General features: G+C 33.5%; 1 long non-coding RNA gene across 1 annotated transcript in view; it reads left to right on the top strand.

Moving 5' to 3' along the window:
* Window positions 1–235: 235 nt before the first annotated feature.
* LOC149984200 (uncharacterized) overlaps window positions 236–19,960 on the top strand; it is a 96,845-nt gene continuing 77,120 nt past the window's right edge. Inside the window, exon 1 of the long non-coding RNA XR_016495530.1 lies at window positions 236–341. This is a non-coding gene — a long non-coding RNA (uncharacterized LOC149984200). The remainder of the gene's footprint in view (window positions 342–19,960) is intronic.

Genomic DNA, 19,960 nt, shown 5'->3' with positions numbered 1-19,960 from the left:
CCACTAATCAAATAGATTGGTTTAGTGGAAAACACTTGGTAAAAGCCTATAGGTCGAGCTGTTTATGTTTCTAAATACAGTTGAACCATATTTTTGCAGGCTTTGGAGCAGGCTTAGTTTTGTCAATATGTCAACTTGCTTGTATCTGTCCCATTTCAAATATATATAAAAAATAGAAATGCCACATGGTTTCATCTCGACATCCTTTCTCCTCTCTTCTTCCCATTTTATATCTAAATAGGAGGGGCCTACTGCCGTTTCAGACTGGAACGGTGTTGTTTCAGTTTCCAGCAGGGAAGTTAAGTTATTAAGGAAGCCTGGAAATGCTTCACATGATTAGGGTAAGTGTTATTACTTTTTACGTTTTTTTATGTAACTAGGCAAGGTTATTTAACTATGCTGAATTTATTTATTCATTTATTTAGGCATATTTTGTTTTCAGGTGTCTGAGACAGTAGCCTACATATTAATCCACCTTTAAACATACATTTTTTATGGTTAAATTAGGATAAAATGATATCAGCAATAGGTTAAAAATTTGGTCAATCAACAATATCAACACTAGCGGGAACTACACATTACCATACAATAAGCCTACCATACAAGTAGAATTACTATGCTAGAAATACGTAAAAACAGACAGCAATACAATCCAATAAACAAAATACAGATTTAAGAATAGATTTTAAACGAATCATTTGTAGGGTAGGCTATATTTAACGATGTATAAACGCCTTTGTAGGCCTATATATTGTATATTAATGTGTTGTATTGAACGGTGTGTTGAGGACTGTGTTGTGCTGTGGACTGTTATGCCCATGTGGCGAAGTTGTAAACTAAGTCAGACACCGGGTTCATATGGCCACAAGAGTCCATTAGGCTACCTTTGCACCGCATGCAGCGCCAGCCCAAGTAAGAGTCTTGGTCAGAGTGTAAGTTATTATTAGGAAACATAACAACCCGCCATGACAACAGCCTGGCTTTAATTAAGGATACATAACAACCATCCATGAAAAAAAGCCTGGCTATAACGCAACATAACAACCCGCCATGACAACATCCTAGCCTGTCCTGCAAAGCCCAGTGATGGGATATTAGGGGAGGGGGGGTCATTTAGAGGCAATGTTTGGTTAATTTACACATTTCACTAAATTAATTTCACATGGTGCTAGGAGTGGAGCAGGAAACAGGTGTTCAGTATTTAAATGAAGCCTGTTGCTGCAAGGCCAGAGCCGTTCAGCCAGAGTTTCTTATATTAGGCTGTAGGCCTAGTGTAACGATATAAGCCATTCATTATTTACACATACCACCAGACCAAATATAAACATACATAGAAACATGTCTCATTAGTAGTGAAGATTCTTCTTTTTATTTGTAGTTGGGATGTTTTATTATTTGAATTAAGAAATCAAATCAAAGGCTACACAGTTTAGAGCAGGTTTAACAGGTGCAGCGAAATGAGTATGTGCTCGCTCCCTCAACAATGCAGTAGACCTAGATGACTCGTTAGTTATCAAAGTGCCTTAGATTTAGTCCAAACCATGGAAATATGTCTTGGTTCCTGACCCTCATCCAGGCTAGCTAGGCCTATTGAAACTCCAAACCCTACTAGCAGCATACCCTCACACTTCACCAGCACCCTCACCCATACCCCTCACCCATAGGCTACCCCTCAGTTATCGTCTCATGACCTTAATGCCATCATGTAGTCGTTATAAGGAGCTGCCAGTAAGCCTGGGCTGCCAGCCGGTCACGGCCTTGTCACAGTACTGTATCTGAGGGCTCTGAAGTCATCCCGGAGACCAGGGATCTCCCTTTAATCAAACAAATACAAGAAAATAAAATTCTATTGCATTTGTCACATGCACCGAATACCTTACAGTGATGCTCACTTACAAGCCCTTAACCAACAATGCAGTTCAAGAAATATATTTAAGAAAATATTTACTAAGTAAACTAAAGTAAAAAATTAAAAGTAACACAATACAATTACAAACAATAACGACGCTACATACGGGGGAACAACTCCAGACATCAGAAACAAGATAACAAGCTACTGGTATCATGAATATTTGTCTACTTCATTAACAACAAACTACTGGTATCACTAACCGTTTGTCTACATCATTAACAGAGTTATTGTTGTTCATTGTTAATTTAATTACTGCCCCATTCAGTTCTTTCAGACCAGACACGTGCCAGCTGCTATAATTAACAAAAGAGTGCAGAAAAAGGCCGATCTGCTTGCTCCCACTCAGACGCCAACAGACACGCAACAGCCGGTCCAAGTTGAATTGATTTGTTGGTTGCAGATTTAAAACTTTTTACGCATTTTCATAAATGATAATGCTAAAATGAAATTAATTTGATCAAATTGAATTGATCAGACATCATCCATTAGACAAGTCATGACAAGCCTGGATCTATAGCCTGTTGATGGAATATTAAAGGGCTTCATGGGAAATTGGGAATGTCCTGGTTAAATCGGCCCAAATAACACATTGATATAAAACCACACTGGGCACAGACGTCAGTTCAACATATAGTTTTTATTTACACTTGGTTAAGTTGTCAACTAATGGGAATTCAAACGTGAAATCCACCAAATATTTCACAATGTCATTGTACTAGGTTATTAACAGTTGCGTGAAAAAAGACGAAATTACCTTGCATTGATTACTTTTTGCAAATCCAATCAGCTTTAAATCATGTTGATTCAACATGTTTATACAAACATCCTCTGTTGTTTTTTTTGTCAGTAAAATGGGCTCTACAAAAATCAGTTATTCAGAAAGGACCAAACAAAATGTACCGAGGTCCATTAAAAGGTTAGCATGTCAGCCCAGGTAAATAAAGATGAGCTGTAAGGCTGCTGGTGGCAGATTCTAGGTACCACCTTCTGCCGTTGTGCCCCTAAGCCAGACATTTATTCCTCCATAGTTTGTGGTTGTGTCTACCTTGGGGTTTGGTAGAAGGATACTAACTACAGAATTACATACCAACTGTTAAACCAATTGGTATACCAACTACATAGCTACATACCAACTGTTATACCAACTACACAACTACATACCAACTATTATACCAATTACATAACCACAGACCAACTGTTATACAAACTACATAACTACATACCAACTGTTATACCAACTAGCTACATAACTACATACCAACTGTTATACCAACTAGCTATATAACTACATACTAACTATTATACCAACTACAAAACTGCATAGCAACTGTTGTACCAGTTGTTTAAAAAAAAGTATTACAAGTGAAAAACCTAAATACCTTATTTACATAACATTTCAGACCCTTTGCTATGAGACTCAAAATTAAGCTATGGTTCCATTGATCATCCTTGAGATGTTTTTACAACTTGATTGGAGTCCACATATGGTCAATTCAATTGATTGGACATGATTTGGAAAGGCACACACCTGTCTATGTAAGGTCCCACAGTTGACAGTGCATGTCAGAGCAAAAACCAAGCCATGAAGTTGAAGGAATTGTCCATAGAGCTCAGAGACAGGATTGTATCGAGGCACAGATCTGAGGAAGGGTACCAAAACATTTCTGCAGCAAGAACACAGTGGCCTCCATCATTATTAAATGGAAGAAGTTTGTAAGCAGGAAGGCTCTTCCTAGAGCTGTCCGACCGGCCAAACTGAGCAATCGGGGGAGAAGGGCCATGGTCAGAGAAGTGGCCAAGAACCCGATGGTCACTCTGACAGAGCTCCAGAGTTCCTCTGTGGTGATGGGAGACCCTTACAGAAGGACAACCATCCCTGCAGCACTCCACCAATCGGGTCTTTATGGTAGAGTGGCCAGACAGAAGCCACTTCTCAGTAAAAGGCACATGACATCGCACTTGGACTTTGCCAAAAGGCACCTAAAGGACTCTCAGACCATGAGAAACAAGATTCTCTGGTCTGACGAAATCAAGATTGAACTCTTTGGCTTGAATGCGAAAAATCACTTCTGGAGGAAACCTGGCACAATCCCTACGGTGAAGCATGGTGGTGGCAGAATCATGGTGTGGGGATGTTTTTCAATGGCAGGGACTGGGAGACTAATCAGGATCGAGGGAAAGATGAACGGAGCAAAGTACAGAGAGATCCTTGATGAAAACCTACTCCAGAGCGATTAGAAACTCAGAATGGTGCGACGGTTCACCTTCCACCAGGACAACGACCCTAAGCACATAGCAAAGACAATGTGTGAGTGGCTTTTGGGACAAGTTTCTGAATGTCCTTGAGTAACCGAGCCATAGCTCGGACATGAACCTGATAGAACGTCTCTGGAGAGACCTGAAAATAGCTTTGCAACGACGCTCCTCATCCAACCTGACAGAGCTTGAGAGGATCTGCAGAGAAGAATAGGAGAACCTCAGTACAAGTGTGCCAAGCAGCGTCATACCCAAGAAGACACTAGGCTGTAATTGCTGCAAAAGGTGCTTGAACAAAGAATTGAGTAAGGAATCTGAATACTTATGTAAATGTGATATATATATATATATATATATATATATATATATATATATATATATATATATATATGTAGACATAACTAGATAGCAACTGTTAAACAAACTATATACCAAGTTTTATACCAGATATTAACCAATTACATAACTATATACCAACTACATAACTACATAACTACATACCAACAGATAAAACAACTACATAACTACATACCAACTGTAATACAAACTGATATACCAACTGTTATACCAACTACATACCAACTACATAACTACATACCAACTGTTATACCACCTACATACCTACTGTTATACCAACTGATATACCAACTGTTATACAACTTACATAACTACATACCACCTATTATACCAACTAAATAACTACATACCAACTATTATACCACCTACATACCAACTATTATACCAACTACATAACTACATACCAACTGTTATATCAACTGATATACCAACTGTTATACCAACTACATACCAACTATTATACCAACTACATAACTACATACCAACTGTTATACCAACTGTTATACCAACTACATACCAACTATTATACCAACAACATAAATACATACCAACTATTATACCAACTAAATAACTACATACCAACTACATACCAACTGTTATACCAACCATATAACTACATACCAACTATTATACCAACTATTATACCAACTACATAACTACATACCAACTATTCTACCAACTACATAACTACATACCAACTATTATACCAACTACATAACTACATACCAACTATTCTTCCAACTACATAACTACATACCAATTGCGATACCAACTACATAACTACATACCAACTATTCTACCAACTACATACCAACTATTATACCAACTATTATACCAACCATATAACTACATTCCAACTATTATACCAACTACATAAATACAAACCAACTATTATACCGACTAAATAACTACATACCAACTATTATACCACCTGCATACCAACTATTATACCAACTACATAACTACATACCCACTATTATACCAACTACATAACTACATACCAACCACATATCAACTGTTATACCAACTGATATACCAACTGTTATACCAACTACATACCAGCTGTATACCAACTAAATAACTACACACCTACATACCAACTGTTATACCAACTACATAACTACATACCAACTATTATATCAACTACATAACTACATACCAACTGGTATACCAACTACATAACTACATACCAACTACATACCTACATACCAACTGGTACTCCAACTACATAACTACGTACCAACTATTATACTACCTACATAACTACGTACCAACTATTATAGCAACTACTTAAAAACTGTTATACCAACTGATATACCAACTGTTATACCAACTATTATACCAACTACATAACTACATGCCAACTGTTATACCAACTGTTATACCAACTACATACCAACTATTATACCAACTACATCACTATTTACCAACTATTATACCAACTACATAACTACATACCAACTACATACCAACTGTTATACCAACTGATATACCAACTGTTATACCAACTACATACCAGGTGTATACTACCTACATAACTATACACCTACATAACAACTGTTATACCAACTGCATAACTACATACCAACTATTATATCAACTACATAACTACATACCAACTGGTATACCAACTACATAACTACATACCAACTACATACCTACATTCCAACTGGTATTCCAACTACATAACTACATACCAACTGTTTTACCAACTACATACCAACTATTATATCAACTACATAACTACATACCAACTGTTATACCAACTACATAACTACATACCTACATACCAACTGTTATACCAACTACATAACTACATACCAACTGTTATACCAACTACATAACTACGTACCAACTGTTATACCAACTACATAACTACAAACCAACTGCTATACCAACTACATAACTACATTCCAACTGATATACCAACTACATAACAACATACCAACTATAATACCAACTACACACCAACTGCTATACCAAGTACATACCAAGTTTTGCACCAACACTTATTCTAACTACATAACTTCACACCAACTATTAAACCAAATGTTACACACACTGCATAACTACATACCAATTGTTATGCCAACTAGATTCCTATCGACATATCAACTTCTATACCTGCTACACATCTACATACAAACTGTTATAGAAATTGTTATCCCAACTACACAAAAACTGGTCTACCAACTATATAACAACTTACCAACAATTCTACAAACTACATAACTACATACCAATTGTGATACCAACTATATAACTACAAACCAACTATTCTACCAACTACACAACCACATACCAACTGTGACACCAACTATATAACTACATACCAACTGTTCTAAGAACATACATAACTACATACCAACTATTCTTCCAACTACATAACTACATACCAACTATTATACCAACTATTATACTAACTATTATACCTACATAACTACAAACCAACTATTATACCAACTAAATAACTACATACCAACTATTATACCACCTACATACCAACTATTATACCAACTACAAAACTACATACAAACTGTTATACCAACTGATATACCAACTGTTATACCAACTACATACCAACTATTATACCAACTACATAACTACATACCAACTGTTATACCAACTACATACCAACTATTATACCAACTACATAACTACATACCAACTGTTATACCAACTACATACCAAAAATTATATCAACTACATTACTACATACCAACTATTATACCAACTACATAACTACATACCAACCATATACCTTCTGTTATACCAACTGATATACCAACTTTTATACCAACTACATACCAGCTGTATACCAACTAAATAACTACACACTTACATACTAACTGTTATACCATCTACATAACTACAAACCAGCTATTATACCAACTACATACCAACTGTTATACCAACTACATACCTACATACCAACTGTTATACCAACTACATAACTACATACCAACTGTTATACCAACTACATAACTACATACCAACTGTTATACCAACTACATAACTACATACCAACTGTTATACTAACTACATACATACATACCAACTATTATACCAACTACATAAATGCATACCAACTACATAACTACATACAAACTATTATATCAACTACATAACTACATACCAACTGTTATACCAACTACATACTAACTGATATACCAACTACATAACTACATACCAACTATTATACCAACTACATAAATACATACCAACTATTATACCAACTACATAAATACACACCAACTACATAACTACACACAAACTATTATATCAACTACATAACTACATACCAACTGGTATACCAACTGATATACCAACTACATAACTACATACCAACTATTAGACCAACTACATACCAACTGATATACCAACTACATACCAACTGGTATACCAACTACATAACTACATATCAAATTATGTACCAACTATTATACCAACTACATAACTACATACCAACTGATTTACCAACTACATACCAACTGATATACCAACTATTACAGCAACTACATAACTACACACCAACTATAATACCAACTACTTAACTACATACCAACTATTATACAAACTACATAACTACATACCAATATTATACCAACTACATAACTACATACCAACTATAATACCAACTACATACCAACAGGTATAGCAACTACATAACTACATACCAACTGTTATACCAACTACATACCAACTGGTATACCAACTGCATAACTACATACCAACTGGTATACCAACTACATAACTACATACCAACTACATACCTACATACCAACTGGTACTCCAACTACATAACTACGTACCAACTATTATACCAACTACATAACTACGTACCAACTATTATACCAACTACATACCAACTGTTATACCAACTGATATACCAACTGTTATACCAACTATTATACCAACTATATAACTACATACCAACTGTTATACCAAATACATACCAACTATTATACCAACTATATAACTACATACCAACTGTTATACCAACTACATACCAACTGATATACCAACTATTACGGCAACTACATAACTACACACCAACTGTAATACCATCTACATAACTACATACCAACTATTATACAAACTACATAACTACATACCAATATTATACCAACTACATAACTACATACCAACTACATACCAACTGGTATAGCAACTACATAACTACATACTGACTATTATACCAACTACATACCAACTGGTATACCAACTACATAACTACATTACAACTGGTATACCAACTACATAACTACATACATACTATTATACCAACTACATAACTACATACCAACTATTATACCAACTACATACCAACTGGTATACAAACTACATAACTACATACCAGCCATTATACCAACTACATACCAACTGGTATACCAATTACATAACTACATACCAACTGTTATACAAACTACATAACTACATACCAACTGATATACCAACTACATAACTACATACCAAATTATGTACCAACTATTATACCAACTACATAACTACATACCAACTGATTTACCAACTACATACCAACTGGTATACCAACTACACACCAACTGGTATACCAACTACATAACAACTTGTATACCAACTACATACCAACTGGTATACAGACTACATAATTACATAACAACTGATATACCAACTATTATACAAACTACATAACTACAGACCAACTGATATATCAACTACAATACTACATACCAACTGTTATACCAACTACATACCAACTGTTATACCAACTACATAACTACAAACCAACTGATATACCAACTGTTATACCAACTACATAACTACATACCAACTCTTATACCAACTACATACATACATACCAACTATTATACCAACTACATAAATACATACCAACTACATAACTACATACAAACTATTATATCAACTACATAACTACATACCAACTGGTATACCAACTGTTATACCAACTACATAACTACATACCAACTGTTATACCAACTACATACTAACTGATAAACCAACTACATAACTACATACCAGCTATTATACCAACTACATAACTACATACAAACTATTATATCAACTACATAACTACATACCAACTGGTATACCAACTGATATACCAACTACATAACTACATACCAACTATTAGACCAACTACATACCAACTGATACAACAACTACATACCAACTAGTATACCAACTACATACCAACTGGTATACCAACTACATAACTACATACCAAATTATGTACCAACTATTATACCAACTACATAACTACACACCAACTGATTTACCAACTACATACCAACTGATGTACCAACTATTACAGCAACTACATAACTACACACCAACTATAATACCAACTACTTCACTACATACCAACTATTATACAAACTACTTAACTACATACCAATATTATACCAACTACATAACTACATACCAACTATAATACCAACTACATACCAATAGGTATAGCAACTACATAACTACATACCAACTATTATACCAACTACATGCCAACTGGTATATCAACTACATAATTACATACCAACTGATATACCAACTATTATATCAACTACATAACTACGCACCAACTATAATACAAACTACATAACTACATACCAAGTATTGTACAAACTACATAACTACATAACAATATTATACCAACTACATAACTACATACCAACTATATTACCAACTACATACCAACTGGTATACCAACTACATAACTACATACCAGCCATTATACCAGCTACATACCAACTGGTATACCAACTACTTAACTACATACCAACTGTTATACCAACTACATAACTACATACCAACTGATATACCAACTACATAACTACTTACCAAATTATGTACCAACTATTATACCAACTATATAACTACATACCAACTGATTTACCAACTACATACCAACTGTTATACCAACTACATACTAACCTATATACCAACTACATAACTACATACCGTCTATTATACCAACTACATAAATACATACCAACTACATAACTACATACCAACTATTATATCAACTACATAACTGCATACCAACTGATATACCAACTACATAACTACATACCAACTATTATACCAACTACATAACTACATACCAACTATTATACTAACTACATAACTACATACCAACTATTAGACCAACTACATAACAACTGATATACCAACTACATACCAACTAGTATACCAACTACATACCAACTGGTATACCAACTACATAACTACATACCAGCTATTATACCAACTACATTCCAACTGGTATACCAACTACATAACCACATACCAACTGTTATTCCAACTACATAACTACATACCAACTGATATACCAACTACATCACTACATACCAATTATGTACCAACTGTTATACAAACTACATAACTACATACCAACTGATTTACCAACTACACACCAACTGGTATACCAACTACATACCAACTGGTATACCAACTACATACCAACTGGTATACCAACTACATAACTACATACCAACTGATATACCAACTATTACAGCAACTACATAACTACACACCAACTATAATACCAACTACATGACTACATACCAACTATTATACAAACTACATAACTACATACCAATATTATACCAACTACATAACTACATACCAACTATAATACCAACTACATACCAACAGGTATAGCAACTACATAACTACATACAAACTATTATACCAACTACATACCAACTGGTATACCAACTACATAACTACATACAAACTATTATATCAACTACATAACTACATACCAAATGGTATACCAACTGATATACCAACTATATAACTACATACCAACTATTATACCAACTACATAACTACATACCAACTATTAGACCAACTACATAACTACATACCAACTATTAGACCAACTACATACCAACTGATATACCAACTACATACCAACTAGTATACCAACTACATACCAACTGGTATACCAACTACATAACTACATACCAGCTATTATACCAACTACATTCCAACTGGTATACCAACTACATAACCACATACCAACTGTTATACCAACTACATAACTACATACCAAATTATGTACCAACTATTATACCAACTACATAACTACATACCAACTGATTTACCAACTACATACCAACTGGTATACCAACTACACACCAACTGGTATACTAACTACATAACTACATGCCAACTGGTATACCAACTACATAACTACATACCAAGTATTATACCATCTACATAACTACATACCAACTATTATACCAACTACATACCAACTGATATACCAACTACATTACTACATACCAACTATTATACAAACTACATAACTACATACCAACTATAATACCAACTACATACCAAATGGGAAATAGCAACTACATAAATACATACCAACTATTATACCAACTACATACCAACTGGTATACCAACTACATAACTACATACCAACTGGTATACCAACTACATAACTACATACCAACTATTATACCAACTACATAACTACATACCAGCTATTATACCAACTACATACCAACTGATATACCAACTAGATAACTACATACCAACTATTATACCAACTACATAACTACATACCAACTATTAGACCAACTACATACCAACTATTATACCAACTACATAAATACATACCAACTACATAACTACATACAAACTATTATATCAGCTACATAACTACATACCAACTGGTATACCAACTGATATACCAACTACATAACTACATACCAACTATTATACCAACTACATAACTACATACCAACTATAATACCAACTACATATCAGCAGGTATAGCAAATACATAACTACATACATACTATTATACCAACTACATACCAACTGGTATACCAACTACATAACTACATGCCAACTGGTATACCAACTACATAACTACATACCAACTATTATACCAACTACATAACTACATACCAACTATAATACCAACTACATACCAAATGGGAAATAGCATCTACATAAATACATACCAACTATTATACCAACTACATACCAACTGGTATACCAACTACATAACTACATACCAACTGGTATACCAACTACATAACTACATACCAACTATTATACCAACTACATACCAACTGATATACCAACTACATAACTACATACCAACTATTATACCAACTACATAACTACATACCAACTATTAGACCAACTCCATACCAACTATTATACCAACTAGATAAATACATACCAACTACATAACTACATACAAACAATTATATCAGCTACATAACTACATACCAACTGGTATACCAACTACATAACTACATACCACCTATTATACCAACTACATAACTACATACCAACTATTAGACCAACTACATACCAACTGATATACCAATTACATACCAACTAGTATACCAACTACATACCAACTGGTATACCAACTACATAACTACATACCAGTTATTATACCAACTACATTCCAACTGGTATACTACCTACATAACCACATACCAACTGATATACCTACTACATAACTACATACCAAATTATGTACCAACTATTATACCAACTACATAACTACATACCAACTGATTTACCAACTACATACCAACTGGTATACCAACTACACACCAACTGGTATACCAACTACATACCAACTGGTATACCAACTACATACCAACTGGTATACCAACTACATAACTACATACCAACTGATATACCAACTATTACAGCAACTACATAACTACACACCAACTATAATACCAACTACATAACTACATAACAACTATTATACAAACTACATAACTACATACCAATATTATACCAACTACATAACTACATACCAATTATAATTCCAACTACATACCAACAGGTATAGCAACTACATAACTACATACCAACTATTATACCAACTACATACCATGTGGTATACCAACTAAATAACTACATACCAACTATTATACCAACTACACACAAACATATCAACTATTATACCAACTACATACCAACTGATTTACCAACTACATAACTACATACCAACTATTATACCAACTACATAACTACATACCTACTATTAGACCAACTACATACCAACTGGTAAACCAACTACATAACTACATACCAACTGTTATACCAACTACATAAATACATACCAACTACATAACTACATACCAACTGATTTACCAACTACACACCAACTGGTATACTAACTACACACCAACTGGTATACCAACTACATACAAACTCGTATACCAACTACATAACTACATACCAACTGATATACCAACTATTATACCAACTACATAACTACATACCAACTGATATACCAACTATTACACCAACTACATAACTACATACCAACTATTATACAAACTACATAACTACATAACAATATTTTACCAACTACATAACTACATACCAACTATAATACCAGCTACATACCAACTGGTATACCAACTACATAACTACATACCAACTATTATACCAACTACATACCAACTGGTATACCAACTAAATAACTACATACCAACTATTATACCAACTACATACCAACTGGTATACCAGCTACATAACTACATACCAACTATTATACCAACTATTATACCAACTACATACCAACTATTATCCTAACTATTATATCAACTACATAACTACATACCAACTATTATACCAACTAATATACCAACTACATAACTGTATACCAACTATTACACCAACTACATAACTACACACCAACTATAATACCAACTACATAACTACATACCAACTATTATACAAACTACATAACTACATACCAATATTATACCAACTAAATAACTACATACCAACTATTATACCAACTACATACCAACTGGTATACCAGCTACATAACTACATACCAACTATTATCCCAACTATTATATCAACTACATAACTACATACCAACTATTATACCAACTAATATACCAACTACATAACTGTATACCAACTATTACACCAACTACATAACTACACACAAACTATAATACCAACTACATAACTACATACAAACTATTATACAAACTACATAACTACATACCAATATTATACCAACTACATAACTACATACCAACTGTTACACCAACTACATAACTACATACCAACTATTATACCAACTACACAACGACATGCCAACCGGTAAACAAACTCTTATACCAACTACATAACTACATACCAACTCTTATACCAACTACATAACTACATACCAACTATTATACCAACTACATAAATACATACCAACTACATAACTACATACAAACTATTATGTCAACTACATAACTACATACCAACTATTATACCAACTATTATACCAACTACATACCAACTATTATCCCAACTATTATATCAACTACATAACTAAATACCAACTATTATACCAACTATTATGCCAACTACATACCAACTGGTATACCAACTACATAACTACATACCAACTGGTATACCAGCTACATAACTACATCCCAACTATTATACCAACTATTATACCAACTACATACCAACTATTATCCCAACTATTATATCAACTACATAACTACATATCAACTATTATACCAACTAATATACCAACTACATAACTGTATACCAACTATTACACCAACTACATAACTACACACCAACTATAATACCAACTACATAACTACATACCAACTATTATACAAACTACATAACTACATACCAATATTATACCAACTACATAACTACATACCAACTATTATACCAACTACATACCAACTGGTATGCCAACTACATAACTACATAACAACTGGTATACCAACCTCAAAAGAACATACCTTCTAATATACCAACTACATAACTACATACCAACTATTATACCAACTAATATACCAACTACATAACTGTATACCAACTATTACACCAACTACATAACTACACACCAACTATAATACCAACTACATAACTACATACCAACTATTATACAAACTACATAACTACATACCAATATTATACCAACTACATAACTACATACCAACTGTTACACCAACTACATAACTACATACCAACTATTATACCAACTACACAACGACATGCCAACCGGTAAACAAACTCTTATACCAACTACATAACTACATACCAACTCTTATACCAACTACATAACTACATACCAACTATTATACCAACTACATAACTACATATCAACTATAATACCAACTACATAACTACATATCAACTATTATATCAACTACATAACTACATACCAACTATTATATCAACTACATAACTACATACCAACTGTTACACCAACTACATAACTACATACCAACTATTATATCAACTACGTAACTACATACCAACTGTTACACCAACTACATAACTACATACCAACTATTATACCAAGTACACAACGACATGCCAACCGGTAAACAAACTCTTATACCAACTACATAACTACATACCAACTCTTATACCAACTACATAACTACATACCAACTGTTACACCAACTACATAACTACATACCAACTATTATACCAACTACACAACGACATGCCAACCGGTAAACAAACTCTTATACCAACTACATAACTACATACCAACTCTTATACCAACTACATAACTACATACCAACTATTATACCAACTACATAAATACATACCAACTACATAACTACATACAAACTATTATGTCAACTACATAACTACATACCAACTATTATACCAACTACATACCAACTATTATCCCAACTATTATATCAACTACATAACTAAATACCAACTATTATACCAACTATTATACCAACTACATGCCAACTGGTATACCAACTACATAACTACATACCAACTGGTATACCAGCTACATAACTACATACCAACTATTATACCAACTATTATACCAACTACATACCAACTATTATCCCAACTATTATATCAACTACATAACTACAAACGAACTATTATACCAACTAATATACCAACTACATAACTGTATACCAACTATTACACCAACTACATAACTACACACCAACTATAATACCAACTACATAACTACATACCAACTATTATACAAACTACATAACTACATACCAATATTATACCAACTACATAACTACATACCAACTATTATACCAACTACATACCAACTGGTATGCCAACTACATAACTACATAACAACTGGTATACCAACCTCAAAACGACATACCTTCTAATATACCAACTACGTAACTACATACCAACTGTTACACCAACTACATAACTACATACCAACTATTATACCAAGTACACAACGACATGCCAACCGGTAAACAAACTCTTATACCAACTACATAACTACATACCAACTCTTATACCAACTACATAACTACATACCAACTGTTACACCAACTACATAACTACATACCAACTATTATACCAACTACACAACGACATGCCAACCGGTAAACAAACTCTTATACCAACTACATAACTACATACCAACTCTTATACCAACTACATAACTACATACCAACTATTATACCAACTACATAAATACATACCAACTACATAACTACATACAAACTATTATGTCAACTACATAACTACATACCAACTATTATACCAACTACATACCAACTATTATCCCAACTATTATATCAACTACATAACTAAATACCAACTATTATACCAACTATTATACCAACTACATGCCAACTGGTATACCAACTACATAACTACATACCAACTGGTATACCAGCTACATAACTACATACCAACTATTATACCGACTATTATACCAACTACATACCAACTATTATCCCAACTATTATATCAACTACATAACTACAAACGAACTATTATACCAACTAATATACCAACTACATAACTGTATACCAACTATTACACCAACTACATAACTACACACCAACTATAATACCAACTACATAACTACATACCAACTATTATACAAACTACATAACTACATACCAATATTATACCAACTACATAACTACATACCAACTATTATACCAACTACATACCAACTGGTATGCCAACTACATAACTACATAACAACTGGTATACCAACCTCAAAACGACATACCTTCTAATATACCAACTACATAACTACATACCAACTATTATACCAACTACATAAATACATACGAACTATTATATTAACTACATAACTACATACCAACTGGTATTCCAACTGTTATACCAACTACATAACTACATACCAACTGTTATACCAACTACACAACTACATATCAACTATTATACCAACTACATAACTACAAATCAACTATTATACCAACTACATAACTACATATCAACTATTATACCAACTACATAACTACATACCAACTATCATATCAACTACATAACTACATACCAACTATAATACCAACTACATACCAACTGGTATACCAACTACATAACTATTATACCAACTACATACCAACTGGTATGCCAACTACATAACTACATACCAACTGGTATACCAACCTCAAAACGACATACCTTCTAATATACCAACTACATAACTACATACCAACTATTATACCAACTACATAACTACATACAAACTATTATATCAACTACATAACTACATACCAACTGGTATACCAACTGTTATACCAACTACATAACAACATACCAACTGTTATACCAACTACACAATTACACATCAACTATTATACCAACTACATAACTACATATCAACTGTAATACCAACTACATAACTACAAATCAACTATTATACCAACTACATAACTACATATCAACTATTATACCAACTACATAACTACATACCAACTATCATATCAACTACATAACTACATACCAACTGTTACACCAACTACATAACTACATACCAACTATTATACCAACTACACAACTACATGCCAACCAGTAAACCAACTGTTATACCAACTAAATAACTACATACCAACTATTATACAAACTACATAAATACATACCAACTACATAACTACATACAAACTATTATGTCAACTACATAACTACATACCAACTGGTATACCAACTGTTATACCAACTACATAACTACATACCAACTGTTATACCAACTACATACCAACTGATATACCAACTACATAACTACATACCAACTATTATGTCAACTACATAACTACATACCAACTGGTATACCAACTCTTATACCAACTACATAACTACATACCAACTATTATACCAACTACATAAATACATACCAACTACATAACTACATACAAACTATTTTGTCAACTACATAACTACATACCAACTGGTATACCAACTGTTATACCAACTACATAACTACATACCAACTGATATACCAACTACATACCAACTAGTACACCAACTACATACCAACTGGTATACCAACTACATAACTACATACCAGCTATTATACCAACTACATTCCAACTGGTATACCAACTACATAACCACATACCAACTGTTATACCAACTACATAACTACATACCAACTGATTTACCAACTACATACCAACTGATATACCAACTACACACCAACTGGTATACCAACTACATACCAACTGGTATACCAACTACATACCAACTGGTATACCAACTACATAACTACATACCAACTGATATACCAATTATTACAGCAACTACATAACTACACACCAACTATAATACCAACTACATAACTACATACAAACTATTATACAAACTACATAACTACATACCAATATTATACCAACTACATAACTACATACCAACTATAATACCAACTACATACCAACTGGTATACCAACTACAAAACTACATACCAACTATTATACCAACTACATACCAACTGTTATACCAACTACAAAACTACGTACCAACTGGTATACCAACTACATAACTACATACCAACTATTATACCAACTACATAACTACATACCAACTATTATACCAACTACATACCAACATATATACCAACTACTTAACTACATACCAACTATTATACCAACTACATAACTACATACCAACTATTAGACCAACTACATACCAACTGATATACCAACTACATACCAACTAGTATACCAACTACATACCAATTGGTATACCAACTACATAACTACATACCAACTATTATACCAACTACATAACTACATACCAACTATTATACCAACTACATACCAACATATATACCAACTACTTAACTACATACCAACTATTATACCAACTACATAACTACATACCAACTATTAGACCAACTACATACCAACTGATATACCAACTACATACCAACTAGTATACCAACTACATACCAATTGGTATACCAACTACATAACTACATACCAACTGTTATACATACCAACTAATATACCAACTACATAACTACATACCAAATTATGTACCAACTATTTTACCAACTACATAACTACATACCAACTGATTTACCAACTACATACCAACTAGTTGTTTGTAACAACTGTCAGGTTTGTGTATGTGAACCACATTACATCAAGTCCCATAAGCACAGACCTCACTGATCAGAGTGTGTGTGTGTGT

The sequence above is a fragment of the Oncorhynchus mykiss genome, chromosome 4, assembly GCF_057628025.1.
Source record: "Oncorhynchus mykiss isolate SJ-2025 chromosome 4, ASM5762802v1, whole genome shotgun sequence".
NCBI classification, from domain to species: Eukaryota; Metazoa; Chordata; class Actinopteri; order Salmoniformes; family Salmonidae; genus Oncorhynchus; species Oncorhynchus mykiss.
The sequence above is the reverse complement of the archived record's forward strand: the minus strand, read 5'-3'. Positions and strand labels throughout refer to the sequence as shown.